Genomic DNA, 20,381 nt, shown 5'->3' on the forward strand with positions numbered 1-20,381 from the left:
TAGGTCATTCACCTAATATATCTTTTCCAGTACACTTGCTTTGTTCTACGTCAGTGATAGACTACCTTTATAAACCATATACTTGGCCGTAGCTAGAGGGGCTCGGCGCGAGAGGGAGGACAAATGTCCCTCCAAAGAGTTGCGAAAAACGTCTTTTTCATGCATGTTTTTGACTGCTTTTCAAACAGACGGAGGACAAAAGAGGTGTTTGTCCCCCCCTCCCGTTGACGTAAAATACCTGGACTACCAAAAATGATGAATATTAAAATCATCGTCAAAGATAACGGTATCACGTATCACGCTGATAAAAGTATTCTAAGAAAACCAATATTAGCTCTGGAATATTTAACGGTTTTATCACTTACTTAAGGTTACTATAAATATACGGTACAGACGCAGAATGAGAGCGAGGTTTCTACCACCTTTGATATTAAAAACCGGCTGCCATGATAGGTTGCTTTATAAACACGTGACTAGCGCCATTGTTGTCGTAATCGACATCCGTGGTAAACAGGATTACAATGTATGCATGTATCGTCTGAATTCAAAGCAAGGTATGTTCGTTCTCAGCCATAGGACAATCCTTCATATATAAATAAATCAATGTGCGCTAAACTGTGTCTAGCCGGCAGTGAACTGGTCTATGATAGATACATCGTCGTAAGTTGTTGGGAAGAGCAAAAGTATCTTATATTTATCCTCTTTGACGTCAGGCTTGGCATCTGCTCAAGGAAACTAGTCATACCGGAAACGGACCCGTGCGTAAGCGATGTCTATGTGACGAAGTTTCGTTTTTTGCTCCAACAGGGGTCAATAGTCATTGATTGCAAGCGATATAGCCAATCTGTCATAAGGATGTATTCATTCAATCCGAATGATAGCATCGTTATAAAACTTTCCGCCAAAGCCGTTATCGAAATAATTGTCCCAGTGTCTGCTTACGAAAGATTCTTCCCTGGCGAAGACTTTGTCCACTTAATCATTGGTCAAAAAGAAGAGAACGATTATTCAGGATTGTATTTATACTGGTATAGCAGAAGCAAACATTTTACTCTCCCAGGCCCCAGCACCGAATTTAGTTCCATTATCAACTTTCCACAACTCCAGTTCTTATCTTACATCTGTAGGTTTTGGGAATCAGACCGCCTAATAATTCTAGCTGCGGCTTTTAGAAAGAATAAAGAGCAAACGGTGACAGCATTCTTTGGATTTAGAATAAGCTGCGTCCGGAGCTGCGTCGATACAACTTTAGCCATTGAACATGTTGACATTGATTTGAGATACCAGATTTCCAGAAGCACATTAAAGTACTTCATCCAAATGTTAGATGGCACACTCTATCATATTGTAAGGGTTTCCAAGTCGACAAAAAGGTATTGGAAACACGTGGATATATTCGCAACAAGCGACTGATCATTCAGAGCCAATTTTTAGAAGAATAATTTTAGTCAGTTATGAGGAACGCAGGTCTTTTGAGTTGGAGATGTTATTCTCGTTATTTTATGATGTGCGAAGTGTGAACTGGCCACCGCGGATAATGATGTGGAAAGAGATGTAACATTTTTATTCTGTCCAGAATGTCCTTCGTGCTCTTGACGAATGGCCTCCTGTTTATTCATTGCCACAATGCTAATGGCAGCACCAAATTCTGAAGGATTGTATATCGTTGCCATCATGGAGCAGCCAACTAAAGATGGAGATGACTCATATCCGAGGTGAGAGTAATTCAGTAATTGAAGTCAGAATGAGCACTAGTTCAGTAATTGAACTCAGAAAATAATAAAAACCTCAAATTATTTATTGGAAATAGATACATCTGTGATAAAGTGGAGTGGTCACAATTATCCAGAAACAATCGCCGATAAACCACAGAGAAAACTTAACAAAATAAACAAATGGCATTGGCAGTGGACATTGACATGGATTAAGAACTCGTTGAGGATCCCCAAAAAGTTTCTGTAAAAGCACGTCTGACTAGTCATAGAGAAGAACTCGAGGGTAACATGACAATGAGCCGTATAGTGGCATACAAAAACGTTGAAAGAGATACTCAATTACAGGTAGCATGACTTAATTGCGCCAGAAGGGCATTTGTCCCCTGAAATAATTCTGTTATACACTTATCCGCCCTGACTCTACCGGCATCTGTATATGTATACCAACTTGACTATTTACACTGCAAATGGTCTGATAGAAGTGCCATTCATGCAGAAACTATGTTGGCAAATCATATCATCTGAACTGTGAAGGGCATTTACATTAACCCTTTCGTTGCCAAGCACCTGTGGTCGAAAATGCCTTTTGTGACCATGTGTCAACAGCAACGACAGTCGTTTTAGGCAAATGACTGTTCTGCATCGCTGGAATCTATCGATAGATGCGGTTTGAATACATTAAATTTTTTCTCAATTTCTCAGAGGAAATTGAGTTTAGAGACTCTAAAAAAATCGGATTCGACGGTTATTTTTTGATTGCCACGATATCGTATAAGCTCCCCACAGTTGAGCTAAAAAGAAAGGCAGCTGTTAGTGCGATCGAACCGGTCGATACAAAAATAATGTAATTATTGGAAGGGTGTTTTAGAGCACAAAATATTCATCAAATGAGCTAGAGGTTCTACCGACAAATGGAATTTGTCGTTTGAGACTTAGATTGCTTGTGAGAGATTATTTCTAAATGGCGAAATTAAAAACAAATGTCTGATATGGGCAGAGACATGTATTCATCCACAGGCGGATAGTCCGTACTGAACTGTGAAGCTGTGGTAAATACATGACTGTGATGGGTGAAAGTGGGTTTATTCTTCAATCTTTGGTGGATTCTTAATCTACAGAGCCAGGCCATAACGGGGATATACTTTGATAATTAATTTAAGGAAATATTGACTCACTGGCCAGTTTAGAACTTGTATTCTAATAGGCCCATATCAGTCCGCGAGTGACGATTTGATGGCAATGCTGTACACAAATCCATTTTTCTCAGGCAATCGGTATTGGAATGTTTTGAATTTTTACTATTATTTCGATAAAAGCCTCTTTAAAACACACATAAAAAATTTGGTGGGAGTTAAAGCACCCTTGGTGTACTTTTTTCACCAACCTATACTCATTAAAATGTACACAGAATGTACACGCTGACTAATAGAGGTCTCTGGCCATATGCTGGACTGTTACTACATTACGTGCCAAGCATCAAGCACACGTAATTACATTCACTGTAAAAAAATATTGTGGACAGCTAAAAAACCCACTATTTCTGTAAATGTCTAAAACTTCACTGTCTGATTTTTGAAAATGTTATTATGACTTTCAAACATTTTTAAAGATAGATTTGTATTGTTTTCTTCCCTTTTGCTTGGCTGCATATCCGCGGATTTTTGGGCTGTCAATTCGTTGGATACAGAAAAAAATACAATTAGCGTTAATATACAGAATGAGCAACAATGTTCAAATATAACAGGTATATGACCAAGCTCAGTATATCTGTATCGATTTAGCAGAATTCACTTCAAAATAATATGTTTCCATAAACATGATAAAGAAATTAAACAATTGAAACAACTGAGCAATTGAAACAGTTGAAACGAAGTTACACAAAGTATGATTTGCTGCATGGTTTGAAAGATAACGTGAGCAGACAGCTATGACACGTGATGAGGACAAGCCTACAAGACTGCGTTGTTCCATTAGAGGTTACCTCGAATCAGTCATGTCCTAGTTCTTAATTCTCTGGTATGATCACGTGATGGTGGAAGATGGATGATTGGCAACGGGTGTCATTTTCTACTGTCTTTGGATACCGAGTGCAACAGTCAAGTCAACGCCACAAGTGCAACACTATTTTCATAGAGAAGAGCCCGAAAGTCTCACAACGTCTTGTGATACAGAAATAACATACTCTTCATACATCGATGCCTGTAACGTATTGATATGGACATAGTAGCCTATCTTGTTGTTCTTGTAGGAAACTCGAGAATTACTGATGTATATATTTGTTTTTTAATACAGTTATAGGGAGTTAAAGGTAAATCTTTTTCATTCAACGGTTACGCCCATAGCAAACTGGAAATAAAGGAAGCATCGTAGAAACAGAAAAGGTGATTAGTGTAAGTAAAAGGAGGTAATCTTGCCTGCTTGATGTCGTAGTGATTGCAGATGAGAAGATAAGTACTGCCAAGATTGTTCTTCATTTTGTTAACAATGCAACTTTCTGCCTCACCGTCTTAATAATTTGGTGAATTAATTTGGTGAATGAAATAATGCCTTGTATTGCCAAGGTGATGTATATCTGTAAGATACCAACTCCCATATTTTACTTGGAAATTCGGCATGCGATATGAACGAACCTAACGGAAATATGGATAGAAATTGCGCAAGGAATGAGTGAAATTCTTGAGTGCTAACGTCGTGCTACCTACATCGAATGAATTTCTTGCTATCAACTTATTATCAATCATCGTACTTTGCGTTTAGAGTAGTACACTTGCATGAGTGCTGTTCTATTCGATAACGATTACGATCAGGGACCTGTTTCATGAAGCCTTATAAAGTGCCTTTAGCCCTAATGCTAGGATAAAGTCACTCCTTAAAGGAAGAACGCGTTTCATATACGTGCCTTTAAAATATCTAGGTTAATGTTACCATTAAGAGTGTTTCAGGTAGTGGTTTTATCCTGTCTTTATTTTATTCGGTTCCTTTAAACCTGAAGGTATTCTAGAGTTCCTTTAGTCGCGAGGACTTCGTCCAGGGTAGACGTGGAATCATGTTGCGCTTGATTCAGGAACGGAATAGGCGAAATCTTCGACAAGAACTGGTATTCAGTGATCAATTCCATCCGCTGGATTCCATTAGAGATGATTTATTCATCAAGAGATATCGTTTCCCGAAGAACATATGTTTCGATTTTTGTCGTCAGCTGTCGGAGGAGTTGGAGCATCCTTCTCAGAGAAATGACGCCCTCCCAGTATCATTGCAAGTGTGTATAGCATTACGATATTTCGCAACCGGGCATGAACACTCTAGTACCGGTGATATTCACCATGTGAGCATTGCGACAACATCGAGGTGTATTGGCGCTGTGTCATCCGCGTTTGCAGCACGCATTGACCAACACGTTTACTTTGAGATGGACCTCCAGAAGGTCAAAACCAAATTTTTTGATAACACGGGTTTTCCAAGAGTAATTGGATCGATCGATGCGACCCATTGTCGTATACGCAAGCCTCACATCAACGAAAACGTGTATATCAATCGGAAAGGATACCACAGCATTAATGTCATGCTAGTTTGTGATTGGGATATGATGATAAATAACTGTGTGGCACGTTTTCCAGGAGGGTCTCATGACGCCTTCGTTCTCCACAGTTCAGCCCTTGGCCAGGCATTTGAAAACAATCCACCGAATGGTTGGATGTTGGAAGACTCGGGGTATCCTTGCACCTCTTGCCAATGCTCTAACCAGACAGGAAAAGGCATTCCAGCGGATGCAAATAAGAGCCAGATGCATCATAGAATGTTGCAACGGTCTCCTAAAGCAACGGTTCAGATGCCTCCGCAAGGAGATTCAATACACACCACAAAAGGCAAGCATTATTGTTCAGTCCTGCTGCCTGCTCCACAACATTGCTGTCCGGGATAGATTGCCCTTAGTGGAGGATTAAGATGACGATGACGATGATGACGAGGACTCTGATGATGACGTAGGGGATGATGACTTTCCTCCTCGAAACATGGATGTGAACGGCAATCAAATTTGCCTAAATTGAGTTCTGAGTAGAACTCCACTAAAACATCAAATTCAGTATCAGTCCAATTGCGAGATCGCTGTCTCTTGGCCATGTTCCCAGCAGAGAGTTAATGCATGGAAAGGAAGTTTCGTATGTCGAAAGGGCATTCTTATAGTGTATAGGAACCTGAAATTGACACATTTTGCCACGGCCCGATCATGTTTTACAAATCTCAACACAATAAAACACTCTGCGTTCGAGTTATTATTTTTCACCAATGAGGTACACCATACAATCATTTATTAATGGTAGGCCTGTTATAAAATTTAATGTAATATCAGAGTAAAAACGAGTTTTGGAATGCTTTTAATACGCTGCTTTAAATAGACGTTATATCCTTCCTTTATAGTACCTTGAAGGAAGTCTGTAAAAAAGTTTTATGAAACAGGTCCCAGAGGTCTAGGAACAGTATTGGTGGGGGAAACAGTATAGCAAAGAAAGCGCATTACGGGACTCGCGTATAAATAGCCATGATCTAATTTCATACACTGTGGCTATTTTCACGCGAAACCCGTAAGACGAGAGTCCCAAAATGACATTTTGAGTTATCACGGTCTCCGGTCACTTCGTCACTCGGTCGTTACATTCGAATGGCATAGTGACTGCATCGATTGATGGGTTGAAACTGAAGGTACAATATCGCTAAAGTCAGCAGGCATCACTCACCTATGCTGTATCATTGACCTGGTTTGATAGGCAAATTCCGTATTCAGCTTGAAAAATACAATTTTCCTTTCAAATCATACTTTAAGAGTCGTTTTAGAAGAACGTTAATCAAATTATCTGCAACAGCTATTTTGAGAATCGTTTTAGTTATCTTGATTAGCAAACATCATGACAAAGTGCCCCTATGAGACGAAGACAGTTTATCAGTTCTTATATTTACCAGAACTCATTCAAGATATTCATCTAATGTTACATTTTCATTTGACACTAAAATGGGGTAAGAGTCAAAGATAAAGAGATCAGCATGGGAGTTACTCAGAGGCAGGCGGCTTTTGAACATGTTGTCGATAACTTGGCTTTCAAACGTGTCGATTTAATAATAAAGAGCCAAACCTTCAGTCAAATCGGGTGTGTTGCCGTGTGTCTTATAACAAAAGGATGTCTTACTGTTAATTACTGGCATGACGGAGACATTTATTGCCAATTGAGTAAGCGGAGGGGAGGTGTATTGAAAAGTGTGAGCTTGATGACCATCAGGGATCAAGAATGCTTCAAAAGAAGGTAATAGGCCATCAAAACTACTTCATCTGATATCTTTTGAACATGTTGAATTGTCAACACGGGTGTTTGGAGCTTGATTCCATTTCCATTTTCTCTCGAAGGCATCAACTGGTCAGATTTCCACAGCCATCAACGGAAGTTTTCTCCTGTTACTTTTTCTTGAACCCCGTTAGAGTCGTTGTCTGTCGAAGCGGCTATACGAGTGTTGGGGGGGGGGGGGGGGGGGGGGTAATATGAGTCTTTTTATCTGTAGTTGTCTTCTTGGTCAATTTTGTGTCCTTCGAAATTGGCAACGTGTTTGTTGTCAAAGCAGGGGCGGTGCTTGAGGGTGAGCAAAGAAGTCACCAAAAAATTAATCTGTTTCTTGACGTGATTTTTTGAGTGCTCCCTCCCCTCTCCAGCCCAAAAAGGTAGCTACATGTACGCCCCTGCCATGATGAACACCTGACTCATTGGCTCAAGTGTTGACTCGCTGGGTGTGTCCTGTGACATCTATTAGATGTTCCCCGAGTCTGGTCAATAGAACTCTTTGATCATATTCAGAGTATGTACAATTTGAAGTGAAGGTATCCGCTAATCATGTCTTGGGGAAGAACCATACCTGATGCTGTGCTTGAATGTGATAGGGATGTCGAACGAGCTATATGCTTGGACAAACTTACAATCTGAGGAATGATCACGAATCATCTGATTTGGTCCTTCGTCATCGTCTTCATCGCAAGAGAGTGCCCTTGATAATTTGACAGCCTCCCAAAGCCCAGGACGGTTCGGGGAAAAGAAATAGGTTGACCCCATATGGAGTGAGAACGTCAGTTTTTAATGCTATACCGGAAAACCGACCAGATGGTGTCATTCAGAAAAAAAACTATAAAAATGCCCAATACAGTGTTGGATCGACGTGTGCACGTATCTCAAAATTGGCCTATTGGTGGAAGGTATAAGGCTGGGAAGAGAACCTTTCAGAAATAAACCGGGAGATAGCCAAATATATAATGCTGAATAAGTTACGAAGAAAGGGTTCAGGTGCAAGGAAATTAATTTTTTAAACACTCGAGCATTTTTTGGTAATACACTCTATTTAAATGCTTAGAATCAAGAAATTAGAAAAAACTTCATGGATTTTAATGGGTGGATTAACTTTTCCTTGACTCAGATACAATTCACAATAAAGATAACAACAAGACAAATAAAACGATGTCTGATGCAGCTCTGAGCTCCCAGAGATAAAGGAGATATAGAGAGCATTTTGTCGAAGAGACCAAACGGATTATACAATTTCCCGTGCTATGGCGTTGTCTTAGAAGGGTTTTAGAACTTCGTATAAAATACAATTTCCTTATCAGCCTCCAAATATGTTACATTGTTTGATGCATGTAATATTTTTTTGTGAAAAGAAATCAAGCAACAACCAGCGAATAGTAGTGATAGCCATTGAATAAAAGCCGAATTATCTTGCGAAAGCCGCCTATTGTCAAAATCTGGTACCGAGTGCTATTTAAGGTGCTGTAGTATTGCCGTCCAAATTTTTAGTCTTTATTCTTTCTTGGTAGAATGGAGAAGAAGCAAATGTCAAAAACTTGACTCGTTGTGCTATTGGACAGAAAAACTGTTTAGGGATCGGAACCTGATAGTCTCCAGGTGGTGATAGGTCACCACCATAGGTTAATTGTGGTATAACACCGATTACTGAAAGGCCGTTATGTACAACGAGCATTCATAGCCGTGTCGAACTCTGGAAATCACTGATTTTGACGGTAAGATGAATGGTTCGCTGATGTCTCAGACATTCTGTTCAGCACAGGTACATGTATACACGGGGTCCCCCGGCAGTACTCATACCGCCCAAACCTGTGAAAAAATACCACCTCAATCTCGAGTATCTTATAGCAGTATTTTGTGAAAAATCAGGAGATACGAACTATTTGATTTATGAGTATAAGCCTATTACTCATGTGTTTCGAGTGAAATATAACGGCTCGTTTTTCTCTCGCCAGCCGAGAGAAACATTTGCCTACTTTGAAAAATTCCTCTTGATTTTTGATGGCCCTGAAGGCTACATGTATGACTTTGAAAAGGGTGTTGTAAACGGTAGTATAATTCTGCCTAAGGAGGGGAGGCAGTGTCTCGAAAAAGAAGTAAATTACCCTGAATATAACCTGGTTTTAAATTTACGATTTGCTGAAAAGGCTTTGATGATGTGCATTGATTTTTCCCGAAGTCTTTTTTTGTTTGACTACTACATAGAATCAGGCTCAGAGCCTGTTCTACGGTTAACTAATAAAACGCATCTTCACTTCCCTCATGTTCACAAAGTAAATCCAACCTGGTTCGACCACAACTTATTTGCAGTTGGTTCTATATGTCTGCGTGAAAACTATTTGACTCTGGCTGTATATCATTACAAGCAAGGACAATCATCCGGGTATAGCTTACTTAGGACACACTTAATAAAAGCCAACTTAGGAGGGGCAAAATCGTTCGGCCTCATATCAAATCCAAACTATGGAGTTAAATTCGTCCTCAGTGGACTGATGTTAAGCTTTGGGTTTGTCATCGAGTGTCACAAAAATAAGCCTCAGCAAAAGGCCCACATAAGAAAAATCTGCACACACGTAAGTCTTCAAAAATATGCTGGTAGACTTGTTAACCTCAATAAGAAAGGCCAAATATTGCACATGATTCGTTCAAAACCTTTTAACTCAAACACAAAGTATGTGGTTAGATATACAAGAGCAGACTGAACAAGAAAAATTGTGATGTTTTTTTTTAGTGCGCATCAATCACTTTCACCTACCACCTGGTGGTTTTCCCAGTTTCGTTTGAGGACCTCGAACAAATGTCCCAGGTCTTTGGGAGCTGGTATTACCTGCCCCAGCCCCTGCTGAGCGAAGACTGGTGTTGGCAATGACTGGTTTAGTAGGAGAGCCAATTATGCCATTCAGATCAGCCACCATTCACCATTGTTTTGATAGAACTGGCTTCCTAAGATCTTGATTAAAGGTTGACCACGCTAGTGGAATATGGCAAAACACTCAAAGAGCTATTTAAGACTTCCAAACTGATGTTGCATTTTTGGCCTTAGTGTATAAACGAAAAATGTTGGCATCTGTGCTTTGAATCCTCTCATTTTTCTGACTTCTTTTGTTCAAACACTGAAGCAGGAGATGCAACATCATGCCAGTTTAAAAATCTCAACATATACACTCCTTGGATGTCTTGGAAAACACTACCCACAATAAGGTAAATGTCGATTTGATGATGGTTTTTACAAGGGCTCAGTTGAAAGAGGTAGTTCTCAATTTGAAGCTGGCGGGATAATCTCGGAATGAGGCGGTCAGTCACTAGTTCTTCAGTCTGACATTATAAACTAGGTCATTCACCTAATATGTCTTTTCACGTACACTGGCTTTGTTCAGTGATAGACTGCCTTGATATACATTTTTACTGGGCCGTAGCTAGAGGGGTTTGGCGCGAGAGGGATGGCAAATGTCCCTCCAAGGAGTTACAAAACACGTCTTTTTTCATGCACGTTTTTGGCTGATTTTCAAACTGGCGGAGGACAAAAGAGATGTTTTGCCCACCCCCAATGACGAAAAATAGCTGACTTATGACCGGCAATACTACCAATAATGATGAATATTAAAATCATCGTCAAAGAAATCGAAATCACACTAATGAAAGTTTTCCAAGAAAACAAATATTAGCTGTCTAATATTAACGGTTCTATCACTTAACTTATTAAGGGTAATCGAATTATACGGTATAAATGCAGAATGAGAGCGAGGTTTCTGCCACCTGTGATATTAAAAATTGGCAGCCATGATCGGTTGCTTTATAATCACTTGACTGGCGCAATTGCTGTCGTGACAGACGTCCGTGGTAAACAGGATTACAATGTGTGCATGTTTCGACTGAATTCAAAGCAAGGTATATTCGTTCTCATTCATAGAACAATCCTTCGTATAAACAAATTAGCGTGCGATAAACTGTATCTAGCAAAAAGAGCACTGATCTATGATAGATACATCGTCGTAAGTTGCCGGGAAGAGCACAAGCATCTTACATTTATCCTCTTTGACGTCAGGCTTGGCATCTGCACGAGGAAACTAGTCATACCGGAAACGGACCTGTGCGTAAACGGTGTGTATGTGTCGACGTTTATGGCTGGCGCGAATGGACAAAACTCAGAATTATGCCACGGCATAAATCAACCAATCAAAGCATCGGATCTCGTGAATAATGGCGCGGCAGAATTCACAATTATGCCACGGCATAAATAGGAATTGTGGTGTGGCATATTTAGACCAATCAGAAGGTGGCAATCGTATCATTTATGGTGCGGCATAAATCGCACTTCCGTCCATAAATTCGGCTCTCTGATTGGCTGTCTGCTATTACGAATATAGTCGTGGGTCTAAAACGATTATAGTCGTGGGTTGATTCATTTATGTCGTGGTATAATTCAGATTTAATGGTCACCATAATTCATGAAATCTGTCAGTCTGATTGGCTGTCTACTATTATGAATATAGTCGTGGTATAAATCTGATTTATCCCGACCCTTAATTCAGATATTTGTCCACTCCCGCCAGCCATAGACGTTTGATATTTTGCTCCGACACGGGACATTAGTCATTGATTGCAAGCGATATAGCCAGTCTGTCATTAGGATGTATTCATTCAATCTGAATGAAAGCGCCGTTATAAGACTGTCCTCAAAAAGCGCTATCGAAATAAACGTCCCGGTGTCTACTTACCACAAATTCTTCCTTGGCGAAGATCTTGTGTACTTTATTATTGGTCAAAAAGAAGAGAACGATTATTTGGGATTATATTTATACTGGTTTAGAAGAAGCAAACATTTTACTCGCCCAGGCTCCAGAACCGAATTTAGTTCCATTATCAACTTTACAAATCTCCAGTTCTTATCTTACATTTCATGGTTTAGGGAATCAGACCACCTTTTAATTGTAACTGCGGCCCTTGGAAGATATAAAGAGCAAATGGTAACAGCATTCTTTGGATTTAGAATCAGCTGCGTCAGGAGCCGCCTGGATACAACTTTAGCCATTGAACATGTTGACATTGATTTGAGATACCAGATTCCCAGAAGCGCGTTTAAGGACTTCATCCAAGTGTTAGACGGCACTCTCTATCGCATTGTAAGGGTTTCCAAACCAACGAAAATGTATTGGAAACACGTCGATATGTTCACAACAAACGACTGATCAATATGAGCCAATTTTTATATGAACAATTTGAGCTGATTATGAGGAACACAATCAATTGAAGGGCAGTTTGATATGGCGAAGCCACAAACTTGCCAGTAGTAAGCAGGCTAGAGTGGTTAGGTTGTACATGTAACTCTTTGTCTCTGGGTAATGAACGTCATCTCGATTATATATGAGCAATTGCCACAATGTTAATGGCAGCACCAAATTTTGAAGGAATTGCCAGCATGCTGAAGCCAACCAGAAAGTGGTGGTAACTCGATCATGACCTATGTACCAGCAGTTCAGCAGTTGAAGTTGGAATATAATAAAAACCTAAAACGACTTATTTGAAAGCTGTGATACATTATGATAAAAGTAGAGCGGTCACAGTTATTGGCTGCAATCGCCGATAAACCACAGAGGAACCTAGACAAATAACCAAACAGCATTGGCAGCGGACAGTGACACAGAGATTTGAGGCAGAAAGTTTTCGGGGTATGTTAGGAGGTGCTGAATTTTGAAGTGTACGATTAATTTTTCAAGTGAAGCATGGTGTTGCGATGATTTGAATTTTGTGCTGTCAAAAGTATTTCCACTTGACTACTTCCACTTTGAATGCTCTGAAAAAACTAAGTACTAACCCATTCGTTGCCAAATGCGAATGTGGTCGATAAGGCCTTACATGTTACCGTGTGCCAACTGCGACCCCATCTGTCGTTTTAGGCAAATGACTGCACTGCATCGCTGGAATCCAGTGCGGTTCGAATACATATTCTTCTACATTTCTGGGAAAAAATCAAGTTTGAAGACACAAAAAGTCGGACATTACGGTTATATTAGTTCGTCTCGTGAGTAGTTTCATCGGGTTCTGGGATAAATGGCATTGTCAGAATCCATCACTGCGATGTTGGTTTGAAGAAAGTTGCATCGACAACTTTGTTGTTAAGGAAAGATGTCACCTTGGTTAAGGCACTGGAGTTTGTTTTTTCATCGTTTTCTTTGCAACATTTCAAGCACTTGTTGGTAACTGACTTTTGCTGTCGTCTCATCCTTTGATCTGCGGCTAACCGTGTCGATGATAGCGTTCTCCATTGCATCAACTGTGTCATAACAGTAGGAGCTATCATCACTATCAGGTTGTCGGGCCAGAAAGATGGGCAATGTGTCTTGACAATCGTCCTATCGTCAATCGGCAATCGTCCTTAACATCTAGGATAACCGAATTATCATCACCATCGAGACACTGAAAGGAAGACAAAAATAATTAAGGTGAAGGAAACGTGGCAGCTCTATTAGCCCTTATGCAGGTCAGTAAATCAGGAAAGTAGGTCAGTTCAAACCAACTCCTCATCGGCTCTAAATGTCTTTAGGTGAGAAGGTCAGTTTAAAAACTTAATCAAGATAAGCAAAAGTTTGATCCCAATCACGACTAGCTTATATACATTGTAGCTCGAGTGATCATTAAGTAAGCCAGTAGGTCACGAACCCGAGTAAGTGTAAACCTGATCCTCATTACCTAATGTTTGATATCAGAAACGACTTCCTTGACTCTAACGGTCTTTAAATAATGTTGAATACTATCACAGTCCACATTTTGTCACATTTGGTGGAAGGTATCCAGGTAGGAGTTTTTGGACTGTACAGCGCACAGACTTCTCTCAAAGTCCACTTCTTTGTGGACGACATCGGAGACTGAACACTTTGCTATCAACTTCAACACCTGGGCATCCCTGCATACTAAAGGTTCCATGTTTCGGTGAATGAAATGGTCAGGAGCCATGTGGTCAGCTGTGGTAAGTGACAGGAATAATGGTTACCGTTAAGATACTAGAAACATTGACCTCTGTGACAGTGGAAATTAGGTCGAGGCCAAATATTTCAGCCACTATATTATTCTTGTCATAATGATCAGAGTAATTAATGACATACATTTAAAGAATGATGTTGTGATATGACCTAAATAGGACTTTATGATCTTGACCTATTCACCCCAGACATGTATGTCAAATTGACGTAAACCTTGGACAACATTGTAGAGATGCCTTAAAGGTGTCGACATATCAAATTTGAAGAGGTTAGGACAAATATAGAAATTCCAAGTCCATGTCAACAAATGCATCTGCTTGTATCTATTTTTACCACTCCGAAGTCCATTAATGATGTCATGACCTCATTATGGTGTTCCCCAAGCTATTTCAGTATGGTCTCCAGGAGACAAGAAAGTCGGTTAAATTGAAAAAATGAAAAATGCGTATGAGCTTATTTCAAAAAGCTATCAGCATACCAAATTTCAGTCATCGAACCCCAGCGGTTACGAAACGTTCTCCACTAACGTACGACCAAGCGCAGTATGTCTGTATCGATTAAGCAGAATTCAAAATATATAATATGTTTCCAAAACATGATAAAGAAGTTCAACAATTGAAACAATTGAACAATTGAAAGTGTGATTTACGGCATGGTTTGAAAGATAAAGTTAGCAGACAGCAATGACACGTGATGAGGATAAGCCTGCAAGACTGCGCTGTTCCAGCAGAGGTTACCTCAAACCAGTCATATCCTAGTTCTCAATTCTCTGGTATGATCATGTGATGGTTGAAGATTGATGATGAAAACAAGTTGTTGCAACAAATGCCAATCTTTCCATTATGTTTGGCAACGGTTGTAACCCTCTACTGGCTTTGGAGTAACCGAGTGCAACAGTCATCACCACAAGTGCAACACTATTTTCATAGAGCCCGAAAGTCTCAACGTCGTCTGCTACAGAAATGACATACTCTTCATACATCGACGCCTGTAACATATTGATATGGACAGAGTAGCCTGTCATGCCTGTGTTGTTATTCTTGTAGAAAACTCGAGAATTACTGATTCATATATTTGGTTTATAATACAGTTGTAGGGAGATAAAGGTAAATCATTTTCATTCAACGGCTACGCCTGTAGCAAATTGGAAATTACCGAAACATCGTAGAAGCAGAAAAGGAATTGAATGTAGGTATAAAGGAGGTGATCATTCTCGCTATATGTCGTAGTGACAGCAGATGAGAAGATAGGTACTACCAAGATTGTTATTTTGTTAACAATGCAAGTTTCTGCCTCACCGTCTTAATGACAACCCCGAGGTCACGCAAATTTTGGACTGAAATAATGCCTTGTATTGCTAAGATGATGTACGTCTGTAAGATACCAACTCCATGTTTTACTTGGAAATTCGGCATGCGATATGGACGAATCTAACGGAAACATGGATAGAAATTGTTAATGCTAAATAAAGCTGTCAACCATATACATGTACTAATCATTTTCATGCAAGGATGACATCAAAGTAGGCAAAGAATGCCCAGCTTCAGATGTCTGTTGTTCAGACAGTTTACATTGAGTAAATCGTACGGCTCAAAGAAAAGAGCTTCCTACATTAATCTTCTGCTTTTTTTGCACTTGAAAACTCCATGTCAGTCCGACCTCCCGTTTCTGAGATATGACCGTTTTGAGACATGACGTCCAATTTTAACTTTTGGGACACAACTTCAGCGTTTCGGTTGCCACTAAAAGCGTCTTCTTTGGGATTTCGCAAGGAATGAATGAAATTCTTGAATGCTAACGTCGTGCTACCTACAGCGAATGTTATTCTTGCCATCAACTTATTACCTATCATCGTACTTTGCGTTTAGAGTAGTACAATTGCATGTCTGCTGTTCTATTCGATAAGGATTATGATCAGAGGGCTAGGAATAGTATTGGTGGGGAGAGGGGGGGGGGGGCTTGCTTGGAAAAAGTGCATTAATGGTCTCGCGTATTAATAGCCATGATCAAATTTTTATACACTGTTGCTATTTTCACGCGAGACCTGTATGACGTAAGTCCCAAAATGACATTTTGAGTTATCATGGTCTCCGGTCACTTCGTCACTTGGTCCTCACATTCGAATGGCGTAGTGACTGCATCGATTGATGGGTTGAAACTTAAGGTTTAAACTAAAGAACCAATATAAATACAGTCAGCAGGCATTACTCTCCTTTGATGTTTCATTGGCATAGTTGATAGGCAAATTCTGTATTCACCTTGGAAAATACAATTTGCCTTTCAATCCAAGCTTAAAGAGTCGTTTTAGAAGAATGTTGATCAAATTATCTGCATCGGCTATTTTGCGAAGCGTTTCAGTCATCTCGATTAGCAAAACATCATGACAAAGTACCCTCATGGGATGAAGACTGTTTATCAGTTCTTATCTTAACTAGAACTCATTCAAGATATTCATCTAATGTTACATTTTATTCATAGGACACTAAAATGGGGTAAGAATCAGAAATAAAGAGATCAGCATGGGTGTTACTCAGAGACAGGCGGTTTTTGAACATGTGGTCGATAACTTGGCTTTCAAACGTGTCGATTTAAAAGTGAAGGGCCAAACCTTCAGCCAAATCCGGTGTGTTGTCGTGTGTCTTATAACAAAAGGATGTCTTACTGTTAATTACTGGCATGACGGAGACATTTGTTGCCAATTGAGTAAGCGGAGGGGGAGGTGTATGGGAAAGGGTGAACTTGATGACCATCAGGGATCAAGAATGCTTCAAAAAAAGGTAATAGGCCATCAAAACAACTTCATCTGATATCTTTTGAATTTGTTAAATTATCAACAAAGGTGTTATGAGCTTGATTCCAATTGTTTACCATCTCGGTAATTTCCATTTTCTCTCGAAGCCATCAACGGGTCAGATTTCCAGCGCCATCAACAGAAGTTTTCTCCTGCTACTGTTTCTACTTTTTCTTAAACCCCGTAAGAGTCGTGGTCAGTCGAAGCGACTATATGCGTGAGGGAGGGGGAGCGCAATATGCGCCATCGTTTTTTATCTCTAGTTATCTTTTAGGTGGTCAACTTTGTGTCCTTCCAAATTGGCAACGTGTTTGTTGTCCATGCAGGAGCGTAGCTTGAGAGTGAGCAAAGAAGTCACCAAAAAATTAATGTGTTTCTGAACGTGATTTTCTGAGTGTCATTTTGCCCCCTCACCTCTCCAGCCCCATAAGGTAGCTACATGTACGCACTGCCATGATGAACACCTGTCTCGTTGGCTCAAGTGTTGACTCCCTGGCTGTGTCCTGTGACATTTATTAGATGTTCCCCGGGTCTGGTCAATAAGACTCTTTGATCATATTCAGAGTATGTAAAATTTGAATTGAAGGTATCAGCTCATCATGTCTTGGGGAAGAACCATACCTGATGCTGTGCTTGAATGTGATAGGGATGTCGTACGATCGGACACAGTTACAATCTGAGGAATAATCACGATTCATCTGATTAGGTCCTTCGTCTTCGTCTTCATCGCATGACAGTGCCCTTGGTAATTTGACAGCCTCCCAAAGCCCAGGACGGTTCGGGAGAGAGGAATAGGTGGACCCCAATATGAAGTGAGGACGTCTATTTTTAATCCTATACCGGAAAACAGACCAGACGGAATACAGTGTTGGATGGACATGTGCACGTATCTCAAAATTGGCGTATTGGCGGAAGGCATAAGGCAAGGAAGAGAACATTTCAGCAATGGATCGGGAGATAGCTAAATATATAAAGCTTAATAAGTTGCGAAGAAAGGGGTGAGGTACAAGGAAATCTTTTTTTTAAAGACTCGAGCATTTTTTGGTAATACACTCAATTTAAATGCGTAGAATCAAGAAATAAAAAAACCTCATGTTTTTAATGGGTGGATTAACTTTTCCTCGACTCAGATACAATTCATAGTAAAGATAACAAGACGAACAAAACTATACCTTATGCAGCTCTGAGCTCCCAAAGATAAAGGAGATATACAGAGCATTTGTCGAAGCGACCAAACGGATTATTCAATTTCCCGTGATTTGGCATTGTCTTAGAATGGTTTTAGAACTTCGTATAAAATACAATTCCTCATCAGCCTCCAAATAAGTTACACTATTTGATACATGTAATATTTGTTTGTAAAATGAAATCAAGCAACAACCAGCCAATAGTAGCGATAGGCATTGAATAAAAGCCGAATTATCTTGAAAAAGCCACCTATTGTCAAAATCTGGTACCGAGTGCTGCTTAAGGTGCTGTAGTACTGCAGTCCAAATTTTTAGTCTTTATTCTTTCTTGGTAGAATGGAGAAGAAGCAAATGTCAAGCAAACTTGACTCATTCTGTTACTGAACAGGTAAAATGTTTAGGGATCGGAACCTGATAGTCTCCGGATGGTGGTAGGGTACCACTGTAGGTTAATTGTGGTATAACACCGATTACTGAAATGCCGTTATGTACATCAAGGATACATAGCCGCGTCGAACTCTGGAAATCACTGATTTTGACGTTAAGATGAATGGTTCGCTGATTTCTCTTTCTGTTCAGCACAGGAACATGTATACACGGGGTCCCCCGGCATTACTCATACCACCAAAACCTGTCAAGCACTACCACCTCAATCTCGAGTATCTTATAGCAGTATTTTGTGAAAAATCAGGAGATACGAACTATTTGATTTATGAGTATAAGCCTATTACTCATGTGTTTCGAGTGAAATATAACGGCTCGTTTTTCTCACGCCAGCCGAGAGAAACATTTGCCTACTTTGAAAAATTCCTCTTGATTTTTGATGGCCCTGAAGTTTACATGTATGACTTTGAAAAGGGTGTTGTAAACGGAAGTCTAATTCTGCCCAAGGAGGGCATGCAGTGTCTCGAAAAAGAAGTAAATTACCCTGAATATAACCTGGTTTTAGATTTACGATTTTCTGAAAAGGCTTTGATGATGTGCGTTGATTTTTCCCGAAGTCTTTTTTTGTTTGACTACTACATAGAATCAGGCTCAGAGCCTGTTCTACGGTTAACTAATAAAACGCATCTTCACTTCCCTCATGTTCACAAAGTTCATCCAACTTGGTTCGACTACAACTTATTCGCAGTTGGTTTTATATGTCAGCGTGAAAACTATTGGACGGTGGCTGTATATCATTACAAGCAAGGACAATCATCCGGGTATAGCTTACTTCAGACACACTTAATAAAAGCCTACTCGGGAGGGGCAAAATCGTTTGGCATCATATCAAATCCAAACTATGGAGTTAAATTTGTCCTCAGTGGGCTGATGTTACGCTTCGGGTTTGTCATCGAGTGTTACAAAAAGGCCTACATAAGAAAAACAGGCACACACGTAAATCTTGAAAAATATGCTGGTAAACTTGTTCACATCAATGAGAAAGGCCAAATATTGCACATGATTCGTTCAAAACCTTTTAACTCAAACACAAAGTATGTGGTTAGATATACAAGAGCAGACTGAACAAGAAAAACTCTGAGACATCGGCCCTCATAACCTGTCCACTGTTATGTATTTTTTAGTACGCATCAATTACTTTCACCTACCACCTGGTAGTTTTACGAGTTTCGTTTGAAGACGTCGAACTAATGTCCCAGATCTTTGGGAGCTGGTATTACCTGCCCCCGCCTCTGCTGAGCGACGACTGGTGTTGGCGATGGCTGGTTTAGTAGGAAAGCCAATTATGCCATTCAGATCAGCCAATAATCACCATTATTTTGATAGAACTGGCTTCCTAAGATCTTGATTAAAGGATGACCACGCGAGTGGAATATGTCAAAACAATTGAAGTGCTATTTAAGACTTTTAAACTGATGTTGGCTGTAGCGTTTGAACGAAAAATGTTGGCATTTGTGCTTTGATTCCTCTCATTCGTCTGACTTCTTTTGTTCAAACACCGAAGCTGGAGATGCAAAATCATGCCAGTTTAAAAAACTCAACATATACACTCCTTGGATGTCTTGGAAAACACTACCCACAATAAGGTAAATGTCGATTTGATGACGGTTTTTACAAGGGCTCAGTTGAAAGAGGTAGTCCTCAATTTGAAGCTGGATAATCTCGGAATGAGGCGGTCATTTACTAGTTCTTAAGTCAGACATTATAAACTACGTCATTCACCTAATATGTCTTTTCGCGTACACTGGCTTTGTTCAGTGATAGACTGCCTAGATATACATTTTTACTGGGCCGTAGCTAGAGGGGTTTGGCGCGAGAGGGATGGCAAATGTCCCTCGAAAGAGTTACAAAACACGTCTTTTTTCATGCACGTTTTTGGCTGATTTTCAAACTGGCGGAGGATAAAGAGGTGTTTTGCCCCCCCCCAC

This window comes from Lineus longissimus, chromosome 8 (assembly GCF_910592395.1).
Source record: "Lineus longissimus chromosome 8, tnLinLong1.2, whole genome shotgun sequence".
NCBI classification, from domain to species: domain Eukaryota; kingdom Metazoa; phylum Nemertea; class Pilidiophora; order Heteronemertea; family Lineidae; genus Lineus; species Lineus longissimus.